General features: G+C 42.9%; 1 protein-coding gene across 4 annotated transcripts in view; it reads right to left on the reverse strand.

Moving 5' to 3' along the window:
• NAB1 (NGFI-A binding protein 1) overlaps positions 1-5,911 on the reverse strand; it is a 51,138-nt gene extending 45,227 nt beyond the window's left edge. For all 4 annotated transcript variants that reach the window (XM_063116252.1, XM_063116251.1, XM_063116250.1 and 1 more), the window contains exon 1: positions 5,840-5,911. The gene's annotated coding sequence lies outside the window, so the exon portion shown is untranslated. The remainder of the gene's footprint in view (positions 1-5,839) is intronic.
• Positions 5,912-17,129: the final 11,218 nt, after the last annotated feature.

The following is a 17,129-nucleotide window of genomic DNA, read 5'->3' on the forward strand; positions in this document are numbered from 1 at the left end:
TCAAGAGTAAACCTGCATGCAATTGCACTATGTCTGCCATCTTAAGAATACTTATTTGGAGGCAAGCCAAGTTGTAATCACTAAGACATACTTCTGATTAGGGCAGAATTGAGATGTTCATATGCCGGCATGTGCCCAGACAAAATGTGACACCGAGGAACATTAACAGGTCTATATCACACACTCCTAGATTATTTTGGGTTTCATTTTATATCACCCTGTTCCTTTTTATCTTGTGTACACTCCCCCTACACACACACACACACACACAGTCAACCACTGGTCTTCCAGTCATAACAAACACCAAGAAGATTTCCCATAAAACTGGGAGAAGATGACCGAGAGGGAAGAAAATAGGAGAAACAACAAAAAACGGAGGTGTAAGGAGGGTAGAAGAGGGAACAGCATGGAAAAATGCCAGATTCACATGATCAAGCAGCCATATTAAGCTGCAACTTATACATGAAGGTCCACTCACATCCAGCCACTCAAAAGGTAGACCTGTTTACCATGCCACCTTGGACCTACAGGAGGGAGGACTTGAAAAGTCAAGAAATTTACATGCATGTGTGAATGGGCCTATTCAAGCCCAAGGGGCAAAGCAAGTTCAATAGAGTTTGAACGGCCTTTAGCCATTTCCCTCTGGCCCCCATTTTATGCAGCTCCTCCCAGTCTCATCTGAAGCAGGAAAGCCTTTAGGTGTAGACATCCAGCTGCAAAGGCTTCCTGGGATTGTGCTGTTTTCCATAATCTAGCGCAGCCTCCCAAACGCAGAAGCCTACATGCAAAACCTTCTCCATCTCACATGTCTAGGCGAATGCATGCATGGCTGCCCCACACCGCCAAGGGCATGGCTAAAAGTGCAATCCTGCTGCTCCTTTGAACATACTTCACCCCTTCCCACAAGTAACATGGAGGGGGATTCTGAGATCCCCTTTCAAGTACTACACACTCAAAACCATCTAAAACTCCTCCAACAAGCTGAAAAACTGTTTGGAGGGCTTAAAACCAGAACCGATGACAGAAAGAAAACTGATACCCATACATTTTCGTAGATTTCTCTAGGTAGAGGGAAATATAGCAGGCACCATTTAGACCCCCTTTTTATGGACCATTTTTCTTGACTATGTATCTTCTTTTCATGCTTTTGTTTTATGCTGTTTTATATAACTAAATGTGCAATCCTATGCATATTTCGACATGAAAAAAATGCCTACAGCTCCCCATGCTGGCTGGGGCATGTTGGGGAGTTGTAGACATTTTTTTTCTGTTGAAACATGCATAGGGCTGCCCCCTAATTTATTTATATTGTGTTTTACTTTAGTTAGTCTGGGAGGTGGCAGCCTGAGGTGGGTATAAATGCTTTATATAAAATGAAAATTTAAAATCGATGTCTAAGAATTTAAAATAATTTTTGGGGGGTGGGGGTGCCACAGAAATGTTATCACTTTCATCACACCACCAACAGAGCTTTGTATACTTAACTATAACAGCCTGTAATTATTCGGTTGTTACTTAAGCCATTTGTTCTAACCTACCCTTTAAGGCTGTTGTAAAAAAATACGACAAGATAATATATGTGATGTGCTCCAGTAACATCCTCACTGTGCAATCCTAGACATGACTACTTGCACATAAGCCTCATTGAGTCCACTAGGGCTTACTCCCATGTAAATGGGTATAAGATTGCACCCTAAGAAAGCTATAAAGGAATAAGTGGTACAATCACTTGTGGCTTAATTACAAAACGAGACGTGCACCAGAGATCTTCCCAGTAACCTTATCCAAATCAACATCTTAAGATGAACAATGCAAAAAGGATCCATCTCTACCCACTGCAGAGGAAGGGGATTGAAGATTCTTGCAAGGTTTGTGTGAAGGTTACAGGGAGGAGGCGTTTTTGATGCGATGTTGTTGATGTGGGCGAAGTAGTATACAGAAGAACTCTTGGCGTGGGCTGCAAGGGTGGGATGAATATGCATTAATCAGTTATTCCCAAGGCTGTCATGGTGGCCTACGAAACTATGAACAAATATGTGTGCCTAAAGAGGTACCGAATGAAATTCTGAGCATTCAAGATTTTGCAACCAATCTATGGGCATGCTGCGTAGAAAGGAAATAGCAAAGACTCAAACTGTCACTTTTAAAAGCCCTCACTGCCCCCGACCCCACAGTCAAGGTGAAATGAAAAACTGGCCCTTAGCAAATTTTAGCTGCAAAACTTTTGCATCACTTGGGTGTTTTCTCATGAAACTTGAATCAGCTTTTCCTTCAATTCATCTGTAATATGAATATCTAGTGAGGGGGAAAGAAGAGAAGAAATGGAGGAAGGAGGACGGAGAACTGTTTTATATATAATTTTTCCATGTTTGTACAGATGTCAGTTGACTTACTAATCCTCTACTTCCATTTTACTTTGGCCAAGTTCTCTTTCTTTCCTTTTCCATGCAGCGAAGTACTCAGCACACATATTTAGTGAAAGTCAAGTTGCATGGAAGGAAAACAAATAAGCAAACATGACCAAAGAGTAGGAACTCCGTTTGTGCAGGTCTTCAGGTCATACATGTAACAGAAAGTTAATTTAGAGCTGGTGTATTACGATTTCAAGGCTTCTTTAGGTTTCAGATGTCAGTAATTGCTTCCTGGTTCCACCACAAAAAAGAGAAGCAAATCCACAGCTCTAATAATGAAAGCTGCTATGCTACAGCAGCCCATGGGAATCTAGTGTCAGTGAGATTTTACACGTACAGAAGGCTGCCTAGAAAGAGCACAATACATACTGTGGTGGAGGTGGCAAAGTCTAATATTTTCCTCACTGCCACTTCTGTCTAAACTTCTGCCCAGAACCAACTATCACCTTCTACGAAGACCGCATTCCCAAAAACTTTCCTGAGCATTTTAGTTTGTACAGAAGATTTCTTTAATCTAATTAAATAAGACTATGGCTGCAATGCTATGTACATTTACCTGGGAATAAGCCCCACTGAATACAATGGGATTTACCTCTGAGTAAACATGCATCATATCACACTATTATACAGCTAACACATTCACCATATTTCCCCCAACACTTGATTGCATATTTTCTTTCTTGCTGCAGACTAGTATTCCAGTGTTGAAGATTATAAATAGATGGCTATTTAAATACTAAATAAAAGCACCAACAAATGGTGTAATATATATGGATGCTAAAATCATTTTGCTCAGTTATCATTCCCCAGCTACTGTAGCAGAAATTATATCAAATAAATCATCAGTGTGCTTCTGAAGAATTTCTAAAATCTATGAGAGCTATTTCCAAATTTAGAAACAGGGTGCTAAAAATATACTATTTCATTTCACTTTCTCTATCAAGAAAGATTTCGGTTTGCCCCCAAATAACCATCAATTTAGAACTGGTTTATTTCAGGCTGGCAAACTATATAGCAGAATGATAAAAGCTTCTTTCAAACTATGCAATTAATTCTTGGGAGAAATGGCATTTAAGATCTCCTGATGATTTACTAGAGATGCTCCATCATTCATCATGGTCTGCAATGACAATCCACCAACTTTTTAAACAGTATATTTTGGTAACACAATATGGGTAATAACTCTTCAAGATTTTTTTTTAACGTTGGGTGAATTATCGTTGTATACGAAGAGAAATTTAAAAAAACCAAAGATAGCCACGATCTATGAGGGGGGAAATCCAAAATCTGAGGGGGAGATTCAAAATTCACTGTTCGGCAATACCTTTACTAGGACCAACCAAAATGCCACAAAAGACTGTGCAAGCTTTCAGGTTCTTCAGAACTCTTCATCTGGCTAGATGATACATAAACCCAGAGATGGGGGAGGAAACAGAAAAGGGAGTTTGGCTGCATGCATACCTGAGAGTAAGTCCTACTGAACTCAATGGAGCTTACTTCTGAGTAGACATGGACAGCACTGTGGTGTTAGCCTTTCACCAACTTCCAAAAGTATTAGACACAGGGCTCTAAGCTGGTAAAGAATCCAGATAGCTTCAGCTTTTGGGCGGTATAAAAATGCAATAAATAAATAAATAAATAAATCACTATATTAACATATTTTGTCACTTGCAAAATACAGTAAAATAAAATCATATACACTTTAAAATCTTAGTGTGCATCCAACATTTGGGGGAGAGTGCATATGCAAGGAAGGGCAGGGAGAATTCAAATCCTCCCATTCAAAAATATGAAGCCTGCTTTGGTTTTCAATTAGGGTGTGTCTGGGCAAGAACACATGATGTATTACCACCACCCACGCACGCGCGCGCACACACACACGAGCATATGCTTGTATGTTAAGCTGCAGAGAGCCAAATTAAGAAAAGCTATTTTATAAATGAATTTAAAAAGTGTTTACCAAAGGATAGGCTGTTGGGAGGATGAGTGTCTAAGAGCAACACAAAGCCAACCATATCTGTGCCAAAATAATGTATAAGAAAATTAAGCTTCCCAGCATTTAAAAAGTTCAAAACCACGAACGTATCAAGCTGTAAACAACGTTAGAGAAAACATAGTAAAATTCCCACCCATTGTAGTGTTTGGATTGTACTCTTATCTCCCTCTCTCCCCCCCACCGCCCCCGCTCCAACTTTTAGCGGAGACAATACAAGGATGTTTCATTACTTTCCTCCTACGCCCTCACCCTTTTTTTGCACTGGATTTCTCTGGGAATCGTCCACACACCACCCACACACATACGAATCCGCCCTCTCCTTCCGGCAATCTACAGCAGCAGAAACAAACTGCACAGCAGCAGCTATGAAAACACCCTGCGGGGAAGGGAAGAGGGACCCTTTCCAAACTCCATCTCCTCCTTTCCCCCCTCCCCCTTTACAGTGCAATCGTATAGACAGGTCTACTCAGAAGTAACTTACAATGGGACTTACTCCCAGGTAAGTCTATATAGAGTTTTTCCAATTATTCAATCCATTATTGTTATTAGTTTCCAAACGTCTGAACACGAGCAAGGCTGAAGAGTGGCGTGTATATTATACGTGTACTGCGTTGGAGGCTATCATTCACCTCTATTTACAATACCCCATTAGCCAAATTCACACGTGTTTTCTTAACACGAGGCTTACGTTTTATGGTGTTAGAATCAGGCATGCAAGTTACCGACGTATAAGTAAAAGGTACTGCCGGAGGTTTAAAATCCTAAACACAGTTTATTCCAGGCCAGGTTACAATCCTATGCACATTGCCTGGGAGTAAGCCCTCATTGAACCGAATGAAGTTTACTTCCGAGTAGGGACGTCTATGATTGCTCCGTTAATCCGATATAGGTCTACTGTGGTACAAGGAGTTTTGCTAAAGGAAGAGAAACCTTTCTTTAAGGGAGTTGAACTACGATTCTCAAACTGCTTACTCCGGAGTAATCCCATTTACATCAAGCGCGCACAAATAAAAACCGGTTAAACAGTTTTAGGATCACACACAAATCGGTTTCGTGAGGTTAGGACACGGATGCGAACTTTTAAGCCTAATCCCATGCACGTTTATTACGAAGTAAAACATCTCTTCTCCCCACCCCACCCCCACCTATAACAGCCCTTACTTCTAGCTAGGTCAGCGTGTCCAGGATCACAGCCTCACAAAGGCGCGTAAACCGAAAATGTTTGCAAGCGTGGAGGGCGCGCGATCCACAAAAGGATGCCGGCTCGCCCCCATTTAAAAGAATAAAATAAAAACAAGGATGCGTTTATTTACTTTTTTGCACGGTGCCATGCTTACGCGCTTTCGGAGTCGAGCATGCAAAGCAGCGGTGGCGGCGGCGGCAACTTTGGCTTATCCACGCGCGATCGCCGGCCACGAGGATCCCTACTTACTTCTCCGCAGGACGCCGCCGCCGCTGCCGCTGTTTGCCCCGATCCTTCCGTCGTCGCCGCCGGGTACGGATGTTGCCCAGAAGTTATGGCCAGTGTCCCCCTCGCCTGCGGCCAGCCCTCTCCCTTCCCATCAGTGGGCGAGCTGGATTCCGCCCCCCAGGCTCCGCTCTGCCCAGCGGCCCCCAAACCCGGCACTGGCGGCGGCTGCTGTTGCAAGGCTGCAGGGAGGGAGCGGCGGCGGTAACAGCCTCTGCCGCCTCTTCCTTCCCTGCCGCCGCCGCCGCCGCCGCCTCCTTCCCTCCTCCTCCTCCTCCTCCTCCTCTGCCCGCACATCCAGAGCCCCCCTCCCGCGCCGTCACATGGGGAGATTCCGCTCTTGCTCGCTCTTGCCCCGCGTTCCTGCTCCTCCCTCCCACACGCGGCCGCGTGACGCAGATCCTGGCGTGGGCAGCGCGGAGGCGGCGGCTCCCAGCTCGGCGGCCGCGGCCGCCTGGAATAGCGCGCAGCAGCATGAAAGGGAGTGCCCGGCGGCGGCAACAGCAGCAGCCTACCTCGGGAAGCAGCGGGGCCGGGGAAAAGAGAAAGGGGGAACAAAGAGCGAGGGAGCGCTCGCGGAGGTTGCTGCTGCAACTGCGGGGACTGGCCTGGACAGAGGAGGAGGAGGAGGAGCAGTTGTTCCCGTCCCCGTCCCCCACTACTACTACTACTACCCCCCCCCTTCCTAGGAAGTCAACTGTTTTGAGAAGAGTCCCCAAAGGAGCCCGGCTTTGGGAAGGTTTTCCTTCCTTGTCACCCCGGGACGCAGAACGGCGTGCTACAAATAAAGGTGTGGTAGCTAATGTTAGTCTAACGTAAGCCCCCATTCGCTTCGATGGGTCTGCGCTAAATAGTACGACCGAGATTGGATGCCCCCCCCCCCCAGTCCCTTTGTCAAAAGACAGATTTGTCTTTTCTTTTTTTGGAGCGGGGGGGACGGGACTTTTTGGAAAGCTGTTCTGCGCCCCGAACGCGCACAGTCCCCTTCCTCCCAGTCGGACTTCGTTGAAGGTTGATTCGGGACTTTGGAAGTGAGTTGTCGATTGACGCTTCTCTGCGCTGCTGTTATTCCTCTGCTAGTGGGCGCAGGCCTATGAGTGCCTACTTGGAAGTAAGTCTCGTTGATTTGAATGAGGCTTACTCCCAGGTCGGTGGGCAAAGGATTGCGGCCTGAGGGTTTCTTATGTGTTTCTCTCCACTTGTTTATCTCTTGAACGCTTTCTGGCATTTCAGAGGTATGGTTAACAGCCCTTTCCCAAGCTGGTTCCTGCCAGATGTTTTGGATTCCAGCTCTCATCAGCCCCAGCGAACAAGGCCAATGGCACCGAATGCTGGGAATTGTAGTCCAAAAATCTGGACGGCACCAGCTTGGATGTATTCAATATGCAGCCTGATCCTATTAATATATTGACTGAACTATGTTCAGCGGTACATAAGTAGAACCATGCTGGATTAGACCAAGGGTCCATCTAGTCCAGTACTCCACACAGTGGCCAACAAGCTGTTGACCAGGAACTCACAAACAGGACATGGGTGCAACACCCTCCTGCCCTTGTTCCCCAGCAACTGGTGTATATGGGCTTACAGCCTCTGATACTGGAGGCAGCACATAGCCATCAGCACTATTAGCCATTGACAGCCTTCTCTAGGAATCACTACATCTTGTAGCAAATTCCATTGGAGAAATACTTCCTTTTATCTGTCCTGAACATCCCTCCAGTCAGCTTTATGGAATGACTCCAGATTCTAGTATTATGAGAGAGGGAGAAAAAATCTCCCTATCAACATTCTCCACACCATGCATATTTGTGCACCTCTATCATTCTCCCTTTACCTTCTTTATTTACTCCTAAGTAAGTGCACATAGGATTTAGCCACGCTTTGGGTCGTTGCACAGTACTAAAACCATACCAAAGACAGCAAATCTCTGAAGACTTTCCTTTATTCATCTTCTTGTTAGCTTCAATGATTTTGCATATTTTCTTATTAATATTTTTCATTCATTCTTTTTCCTATTCCATTTTCTTCTTTTAATTGCCTTGCCATCTCTTCTTCCTCTGCAATCTAATTTTGCCTCTTTCAACAGTCCACTATTTTCCTGTGGCCCAAAAATTCATCACCCTCCAATTAAAATTCTTTTATGGAAACAGAGAAAGAAAACATACCTGGAAAATGCCCCCTTTTTCCCTTTTTTTTTGTTTTGTTTTGTTTTGTTTGAGAGGGAATGCTATCCAGATTAATTAAATAGTCTAATAGATCTCTATTAGAAAAGATGTTAGGGAATGTATCTGTTGTTCTGAATAAGCAATGTGAGCTCTTGTGTATATTGTGCATTAGTGCCTTCATAAGAAGTTTGTTTTAAAACACATCCAGCCTCTTCAAGGAATAAAAGAACCAGATGTATTTTACTGATCAGCTAAATAAATATATTAATATTTTAAATCAAATGATTTGAGCTGATCTCATTGAGACTTAAGGTTGCAATCATATACACACTTACCTAGAAGTAAGTCCTACTGAACTCTGTGTAGCTTACTTCTGAGTAAATGTGTAGCATATACTGTAACAGAGTAATTCAAAAACCACTGCTCTGCCAATGTGGAGCTCAAGCCTAGGAAGTTCCAAAATTCAGAACTAAGTCCCAGTGGCACTGACTCCCGGATAAGGGCACATAGGGATGACTGAAGCTGTCCTTGCATAAAATGGTTTCTACTCTACTTCAAAATTCACTCACTTAGTAGTAAGTTGAATTGAAATCACATCCAGGAATTGGGTTTTGTGGCCTGTTAACTGGTTTTTGGTTCACTGGTTCAAAACGAAATTTTGAAGGCAACAATCTACTTCATCAGATGCATGAAGTGGGCAGGAAAGACAATAATATGTATATTTAGAGCTATAAAATAATAAAAGAGAATGTTTGTCTGTCAGCACCATAGCTCCAAGACCATGAACCCTAGATACCTGAAACTTGGCATGTATACTAAGGGCACCCTAGGATTGTGCACATCAGGGGTATTTGTTTTGTTTGTTTGTTTGTTTTAAATCAATCAATTACTTTTAATTCATTTAACTAGGGGGGATTCCACATGTCATACTGAGGGCGCTTTCCATGCGCCCCCAGTGAGCCCCCAAAGCGATCGTGTAACTTGCCTGTTCGAAGAGACGAGGAAGAGGCGTCCTTGCTGCTGCCGCCACCCACCTACCTCCTCGCCGGCCGGGTCGGAGAGCTCGGCCAAAGAAGGCGGGGTGGAGAACTTCCGCCGAGCTCTCTGACCCGGCCGGTGAAGAGGTAGGTGGGTGGCGGCGGTGGCAAGGATGCCTCTTCCTCGTCTCTTCCAGGCAAGCTACATGATCGCTTTGGGTTCGCACTAGGGGCGCATGGAAGCGCCCTCAGTACGACGTGTGGAATCCCCCTATGTCTGGGTGTTTTAGATCTGCAGTGCTGTCTTCAGTCACTAGGTGGCAAACTTCCCTAAACAATAGCTTTATAGTCAGGACGATTTGAAACCATGAGAGAGTAGTCCAAAGTACAGAGTTAAAAGGCTAGTTATATCTAACTACAGCTATGGGGATTGAATCAGGGATCTACTGTATGTAAAACATGTGCTCTACCAAGCTATAGTTCTAATCCTCTCTATACCAATGAAGAATAAATGCAATATTTACCAGAATATTGTCTAACATTTATAATCTGTTTTTCTTTCAAAGACAAAAACGAATGTAAGTCACATAGTTGTTGTTTTAAATCAATCTAAAAATCCAAAATTAAAATAACCAGTCATATTGCAACCAGCATCCAATTCTGTAGGTTCTTGTTCAAGTACCTAGAGAACCCCGCTGGAGTAAGAAAGATTTGACATGTTATCTAAAGTTGGGTTAAACAGGCTTGACACAAATTGATCACAGAGAGCCTTCCCAAACCTGGGACCCTCCAGATGGCTTGGACCACAACTCCCATCATCCACAACCTGCATGCCAATAGGCCTGCTGTCTGGGGGTGATGGTATTTATAGTCCAACACACCTGGAGGGCATCAGGTTGGAAAAGGCTGCGTAACATGGTGTCAGAAGTCAAGTTTTAAACCAACAAATGTGTAAAACAAGGGAAATGGCACAGTATTTTTGAGGGGAAGAGGAAATCCCAAGTGTTGGTTCTCCTGAAATGTGTGACCATAAAATGGCATAACAAATGTTTTGCCCGAGAGGATAAAAGGAGTTTAAAAAAAATCTCGAAAGCACCCTCTGTCTAAGTGGTTTATACTACTATATGAGCCAAATGCAAGTTTAAATTAGCTCTGGGTATACTTCTTATATATCCTGTTGCTATAATAAACAGATGGCTAATTAAGATATTTTAAGGAATATATCATTTTGGGAAAAGAAATATATGTATTTATTTAGGATATTTTTGGATCGCCCCTCCACTCAGTAAGCGCTTGAAGCGAGGTACAAATAAAAATAATACAAAGGTTAAAATGCATCAACTACTATTTGAATGTTTCCTTTTGAAAGATTTTATCAAAGGAGAAATTACGACAACATTTGGCCATGTGGTACAGGCCATGATTCCCTTGACCTAGATTCCCCCTGCCAGCACCCTAAAAGCAGACGTGTTATTATTGGAAACATGGCCCAATTAGAGAGCACAGGTGGAGAATTTATTATTTTCACCAACCACTAATGAACTGGTAGTTCAAATGTATAAAACACTCTCAGATATTAATATTAAATGTGGTGTTATCAGAAAAGATGGGAAAGAGATTTCAGAACATCACTACAAGAAGTATGGCAATGCTTAGGCAAATATATGTGGGGGTGAAATTAATCGTGATCAATGCAAAAAAAAGAATCTTTAAAAGACATTACAACTATTTGTTTATTCTTTTTTTTTTTTTTTGGCTTAATGATTTTACTTATATACATGAAATATTTACTCTTTAAATACCAGACAATATGAAGAAGGAAGGGGGGAATTTTTGCTTATATTGTATTGGAAAATGGGGTTGTTTCAAATAAACTGTTAATAACCCAAAAGAAGAGACATTGCATCAATGGTACTTAACTTCCCTTAGTTAAATAATGTATAATTTACATTTATATTTTATAATTATATCTTATAATTATATACATTTATTATTTAGATTATCATTTAGATTTAGATTTTGTCTCATGATTATTGCTGGTGTTATGAATCATAGAATCATAGAATAGCAGAGTTGGAAGGGGCCTACAAGGCCATCGAGTCCAACCCCCTGCTCAATGCAGGAATCCACCCGAAAGCATCCCTGACAGATGGTAGTCCAGCTGCCTCTTGAAGGCCTCTAGTGTGGGAGAGCCCACAACCTCCCTAGGTAACTGATTCCATTGTCGCACTGCTCTAACAGTCAGGAAGTTTTTCCTGATGTCCAGCTGGAATCTGGCTTCCTTTAACTTGAGTCCATTATTCCGTGTCCTGCACTCTGGGAGGATCGAGAAGAGATCCTGGCCCTCCTCTGTGTGACAACCTTTCAAGTATTTGAAGAGTGCTATCATGTCTCCCCTCAATCTTCTCTTCTCCAGGCTAAATATGCCCAGTTCTTTCAGTCTCTCTTTATAGGGCTTTGTTTCCAGACCCCTGATCATCCTGGTTGCCCTCCTCTGAACACGCTCCAGCTTGTCTGCGTCCTTCTTGAATTGTGGAGCCCAGAACTGGACGCAATACTCTAGATGAGGCCTAACCAGGGCCGAATAGAGAGGAACCAGTATCTCACGTGATTAACTACTTGGCCATTATCTGCCCATGTTTTGGAAATGGGAGAAAATAAAAAATGAGTGCTTTGTACGATTTGATCTCATACAGATCACGAGGTATAAATGTACAATGGATCCTTTTCAAGAGTTTTATTCAATTACTTTAAAGGCTGTGCGGACAAGAATGATATGGACATGGTCATTAATCATCTATGAAACTATTGGAAAAGAAATATGCTCTCTCTCCCACCTCAGTCCAATTGGTTTTTATAGAATATGGAGTCTGGCAGTGATTATGAAGCCAATGTATTATATAGGAGCAAGAGCCATGATAACTTTGTCAAAAAATGTGTGCCATTTATAATGATTTGGAATGATAAAATTCCATGGCTACATTCCTTTTCTCTGTTTATAGCGATCTGATTGTATTAACATGAACTGGATATCTTTGGATGGTTTATGTGAATGTTGTTATTAATTTTTGCACCTGTATTTCTAAATTATATATTTTCCAATAAAAAATGAAGAGAGAAAATATAATGGAGACCAATGTGTACTGGGTTTTACTGACCTTATAACTGGTGCATGATCTCCCATACTAATAGTTATTTAAATTTAGGGAAATGCTCATCATTATGATTGAGGGCAGGGGGACTGTATATTGTAAGGACCCAAGACTGTCCAATGTGTCTCAGTACTCTGCATACAGAATTACTTTGGACTAGGCCACATGACCAAGGGGCAGCTTTTGTTTTATTTGCAGCTATGTTTCCAAGTGCAACAGCTGCTTTTTTTTCATATGAATGAGTGGTACCCATTCATTTATATAGGAGAAAGGAAAGGAAAGGAACCTCTCGTGCAACCACTGAGTCATTACTGACTCTTGGAGGGACGCCAGCTTTCACTGACGTTTTCTTGGCAGGCCTTATAGCGGGGTGGTTTGCCGTTGCCTTCCCCGGCCGTTATTACCTTTCCCCCAGCTAACTGGGTACTCATTTTACTGACCTCGGGAGGATGGAAGGTTGAGTCGACCCAAGCCGGCTGCCTGAAACCAGCTTCCGCTGGGATCAAACTCAGGCCGTGGGGAAAGTTTCAGCTGCAGAAACTGCTGCTTTACCGCTCTGCGCCACACAAGGCTCAAATAAAGTAATATATTCAGCTGATGCAATGACTAAATGTGCCCCCTTTCCTTGGTGACCTCAGTTCATTGGTGGAAGCAGGCTTTGCTCTTCCCAGTACTGCCTTACAGTTTTAGCCCAGGTATTTTGTCCCATAGAACTTAATGTGAATCATTGAGAACCAACCTTGCCCTGTAGAGGTGTTCCTTTTACTAGAATGAATTTGCAATTTTCTTGGTATCAATTACTGATAAAAAACCCAAGGCGGTGAACTTCAAACGTTGCTGAAGAAAATGGGGTATTTTATTCTTTAAAGGACTCCAATTTATGGTTGTGATTAATTCAATTTAAAGTGCAATTATTCTTCATTAGAGGCAATAGCTTTTTCTTTGGCTCCTGAAGAAAGAGGTCCTTTGTTTATGGGGAGAGCCAGTGGCAAATAGAGGGAGAAAACGTGGAGGCAGTGACAGACTTTGTATTTCTGGGCGCAAAGATTACTGCAGACGCTGACTGCAGCCAGGAAATCAGAAGACGTTTACTTCTTGGGAGGAGAGCAATGACAAATCTTGATAAAATAGTTAAGAGCAGAGACACCACACTGACAACAAAGGTCCACATAGTTAAAGCAATGGTATTCCCCGTAGTAACCTATGGCTGCGAGAGCTGGACCATAAGGAAAGCTGAGCGAAGGAAGATAGATGCTTTTGAACTGTGGTGTTGGAGGAAAATGCTGAGAGTGCCTTGGACTGCAAGAAGATCAAACCAGTCCATACTCCAGGAAACAAAGCCAGACTGCTCACTTGAGGGAATGGTATGAAAGGCAAAACTGAAGTACTTTGGCCACATAATGAGAAGACAGGATACCCTGGAGAAGAGGCTGATGCTAGGGAAAGTGGAAGGCAAAAGGAAGAGGGGCCGACCAAGGGCAAGATGGATAGATGATATTCTGGAGGTGACAGACTTGACCTTGGGGGAGCTAGGGGTGGCAACGGCTGACAGAAAGCTCTGGCGTGGACTGGTCCATGAAGTCACGAAGAGTCGGAAACGACTGAACGAATAAACAACAAACAAGTGAGCTTCTCATTTAAGAGACTGACTTAAAAGGGGCAGTTGCCATTTCTAAAGTGTGGTTACATTAAAAAAGTGTTAGGTGCTACTGTCAATTGTAGTGCTTTCTTAATAAAACCCACCATTTTGGGCACCTTTTGAGGTTCTCCTTCTTGGTAGTGCTCCCACCCCCTTCTCTGGTCTATTACTGATCTTCACCTGGCTTTAGAGAATATATTCAAAATCTGGAGTGCCTTTTGTGTGAGGCCTCATGCAACTTTCCATCCCATCACTTGTGCTTTTCTGCTCTTTTCCATCCTGACTCTTGACTCACAAGAGCTAATTCTTTAAAATGCATGAATTCTATTGGCATTATTGCCAGAGCACTTGTGGCCATTTTGTCTGAACATTGCCAATCCAAGGCCCTAGAGGTGCCAGTCAGATACAAAAAAAAACCTCTCATGAACTTTATGGCCATAACAGCTCGCCAAAGTTCTGGATGTTACTATTTCCCCTTGCTATCCACTGCTTTTTTGTACTACCTTGACTGACGAAGAGTTCTGGAGAACTAGAAAGCTTGCATACCTTTGTAGGATTTTGGTTGTTCCTAATAAACTCTGGATTTTGGATTTTTTCCCCCTCATGGGCCAGCACAGACATTTTAGTTCCTTTAAAAGCATCCCTGTCATTCTCTCCTCTCATATGATGCATAATTCCAAAAAATACAAGGATATTTTAGGTGAAACCCTAACTACCTGTAACTAAGCCTTAGAAGAGGCATTTAAACCTTTTAGAAGGGGGGGGGTTTGCAGAAAAGCCTGGAAACTACCCAATAAACATTGGTCGGGGAAGGGGTGTTGCCACCTGGAGATCCCTGGAGGGCCAGATTAAGACTGCAAGTGGGCCGGATTCCCCCCCCCCCCCCCGGCCCTGAGGTTCTGCATCCCTGGGATATGCATTAGTGTTATTTTCAGGGTACCAAACAAGTGGCCTTGGAGTTGAAAGCCGCATTCTCCCTGAAACAGCGTTTGGTTCCCATGAGAAAATGTGGTAATATGCATCCCTACAAAGCCACAAGAATGTTCACAGGGCTGCCTTCTTTCCTCCCACTCAGTTTTCCCCACATACCCTCAGGCAGTACAGCAATGGTAATTAAATCTGTAAAATATCATTAGAATCCATGGACCTTTCATCCTCAGTACATGCAAATTTAATATGTACCATCCAGGGATCATAGGGGCACCCAAACAGAGAGCTGGGATATAGATATTTACGCTGGAAAAAGTCCTGGACCAAACCATAACCATAAGATTTTCAAACAGTTATATTAAGTTATTTCCTAATGGGTGAACATTGCACGGCCCCATCAGGACCAGCCAAGGTTTTGTGGGGGTGGGGGTAGGAAGTTCCTAGGTGAATTAAAATATTATCTCCCCTGCTTGTGGCTTATGCTGAGCAGCAAAACAATATTGCATGTTCATTGCCCCTAGGATTTTGACTTTCCAGGATGTTGTCTAGTTTGCCTCTTTATGACTGAGCCAGTTCTACCCTGAATGAATCTACTTTGAATCAAAAAGGGATATGGAAATTCGAAATTGTGGGCAGAGGGGTTCTTCCATGCAAGAGGGTGTACAATACTTACCTAGTACTTCCAAAGTCATTCAGGCCTGCAGCAGTTACACTGTCACCAAATGAAATTATATTACAAAAGTGCCAGCCAGTTATGCCTTTCTCCTAGAAGCTGAAAGGTACTCAAGGGGTTAATATCAACTGGAAGAGGCCAAATCCCATCTCTTCTCCTCCACCTCTCTCTGGGTTTCCCGTGTTGTTTTCCATCAGACACTCAACAGCATTCCATGATTCTGGAGGCCATAGTGCATTGCTCCGTGCTCATTGGATGGTTTGGGAGGCAGTGGGAGGTAGTCTACTTTTGAGGAGTTTGTACTTTTGTATACTTTTATAATTTTTCTGAGCAAGCTGTTGCCTCACTTGTTTCTCAGTGGCTTCATTTGGGGGCGGGGGGGGACACGCATTTCCCTCCTGTCTATTTGTCTCGTGCTACTGTCCCACAATAGGGACCATTAGCTTTCGCTTCCTTCACACTCTGAAGAAAGAGGAAGTAAAGAAAGACCATTGAAGTGGCCGTTTTTATCATGCTGCTTTCCCTGCACATAGCAGGAAATGGCGGCATATTTCGCTGTAGGAGGAAACATGGGAACTTCTGGGGTCCTTTTTTTAAACGGGAAAATGACCAGGAGCAGGAGACGTGCAGAAGGCAGATGGCATCGTGAAAAGGACCTGCGAAAATCCATGAGTGCCTAGTAACAAGCATGCTGTAAAACGCTCGTCTGATGAGCCTCTCAATCACTTGAGTTTGCTAAAAGAGGGGATGAGGATTGTAATCATTGTTAGGGGGTGGGTGAGTTTCTGCCTGGAAATGTTGGAGACATTTGGAGAAACTCATTCATTTGCACACATTTGGTGGAATTGTCTAAATCCAAGGCCTACTGGGCAGATATTAACACGTTTAACATGGTTCACACAATGCCAGTTGCAGTCAGAACTGATAAACATTCAGCTCACGAACCAAGCTATCGTTTAATAGAAAATATGTAAATAACAGCAAAAATGGTGGCCACTTGTAAATGGAAAATCTCATCTTATTGTTTTATTGTTATATTATAATTATTCTAAATTTATCATTGCTAGCTGCATTGAGTTCTACTGAGGAAAGATTAGATATAGAAGTTTAAAATAACTATAATAATAATACCAAGTTAGTTATCAAACTACAAGCAAAATAGAGAAAGGGTTGGATTCAGACTTCTGCTGAATCAACTGAACTGAAGGAAGTGGACTTCACTGCCCCCTCCTTCCCATGGCAGCCCCCCCCACACTGAAAACACTATGCAGGGAGTCAGGAGACTGCTGAATGGGTGTATTGTGGGGGTGTTCCCCAAAAATCAGGCAAAGGGACCTTCTGCAGGCGGAACCCCTCCTCTTGCGGAATGCAGCTCCTGAATCCAGGCCACAATGCTTTTTTAAGGATTTTACGCCATTTATGAGAATATGAATGAGTCATCATACTTTTAAACAAAATCGAATGAATTGAACTATAAATTCATATTCTAGTACATTCTGAATTGCCTCTTCTCTTATTCTGTTTGCATTTGAATTTTGTTTATTTTTCCTTTTAATTTACAAAATATGTAGGCCACATCTGCACCTTACAACAATGCTTGTGTGTGTGTGTGTGTGTGAGTGTGTGTGTGTTTAGCAGTAAATTGAAAATGGCAGTGAACTATTTAATTTTTAAAAAGAAGAATGGCAGTATGCAGCGTTTGGCGTGTGGTTTTGCAA

This window comes from Elgaria multicarinata, chromosome 2 (genome assembly GCF_023053635.1).
Source record: "Elgaria multicarinata webbii isolate HBS135686 ecotype San Diego chromosome 2, rElgMul1.1.pri, whole genome shotgun sequence".
Lineage (NCBI taxonomy): Eukaryota > Metazoa > Chordata > Lepidosauria > Squamata > Anguidae > Elgaria > Elgaria multicarinata.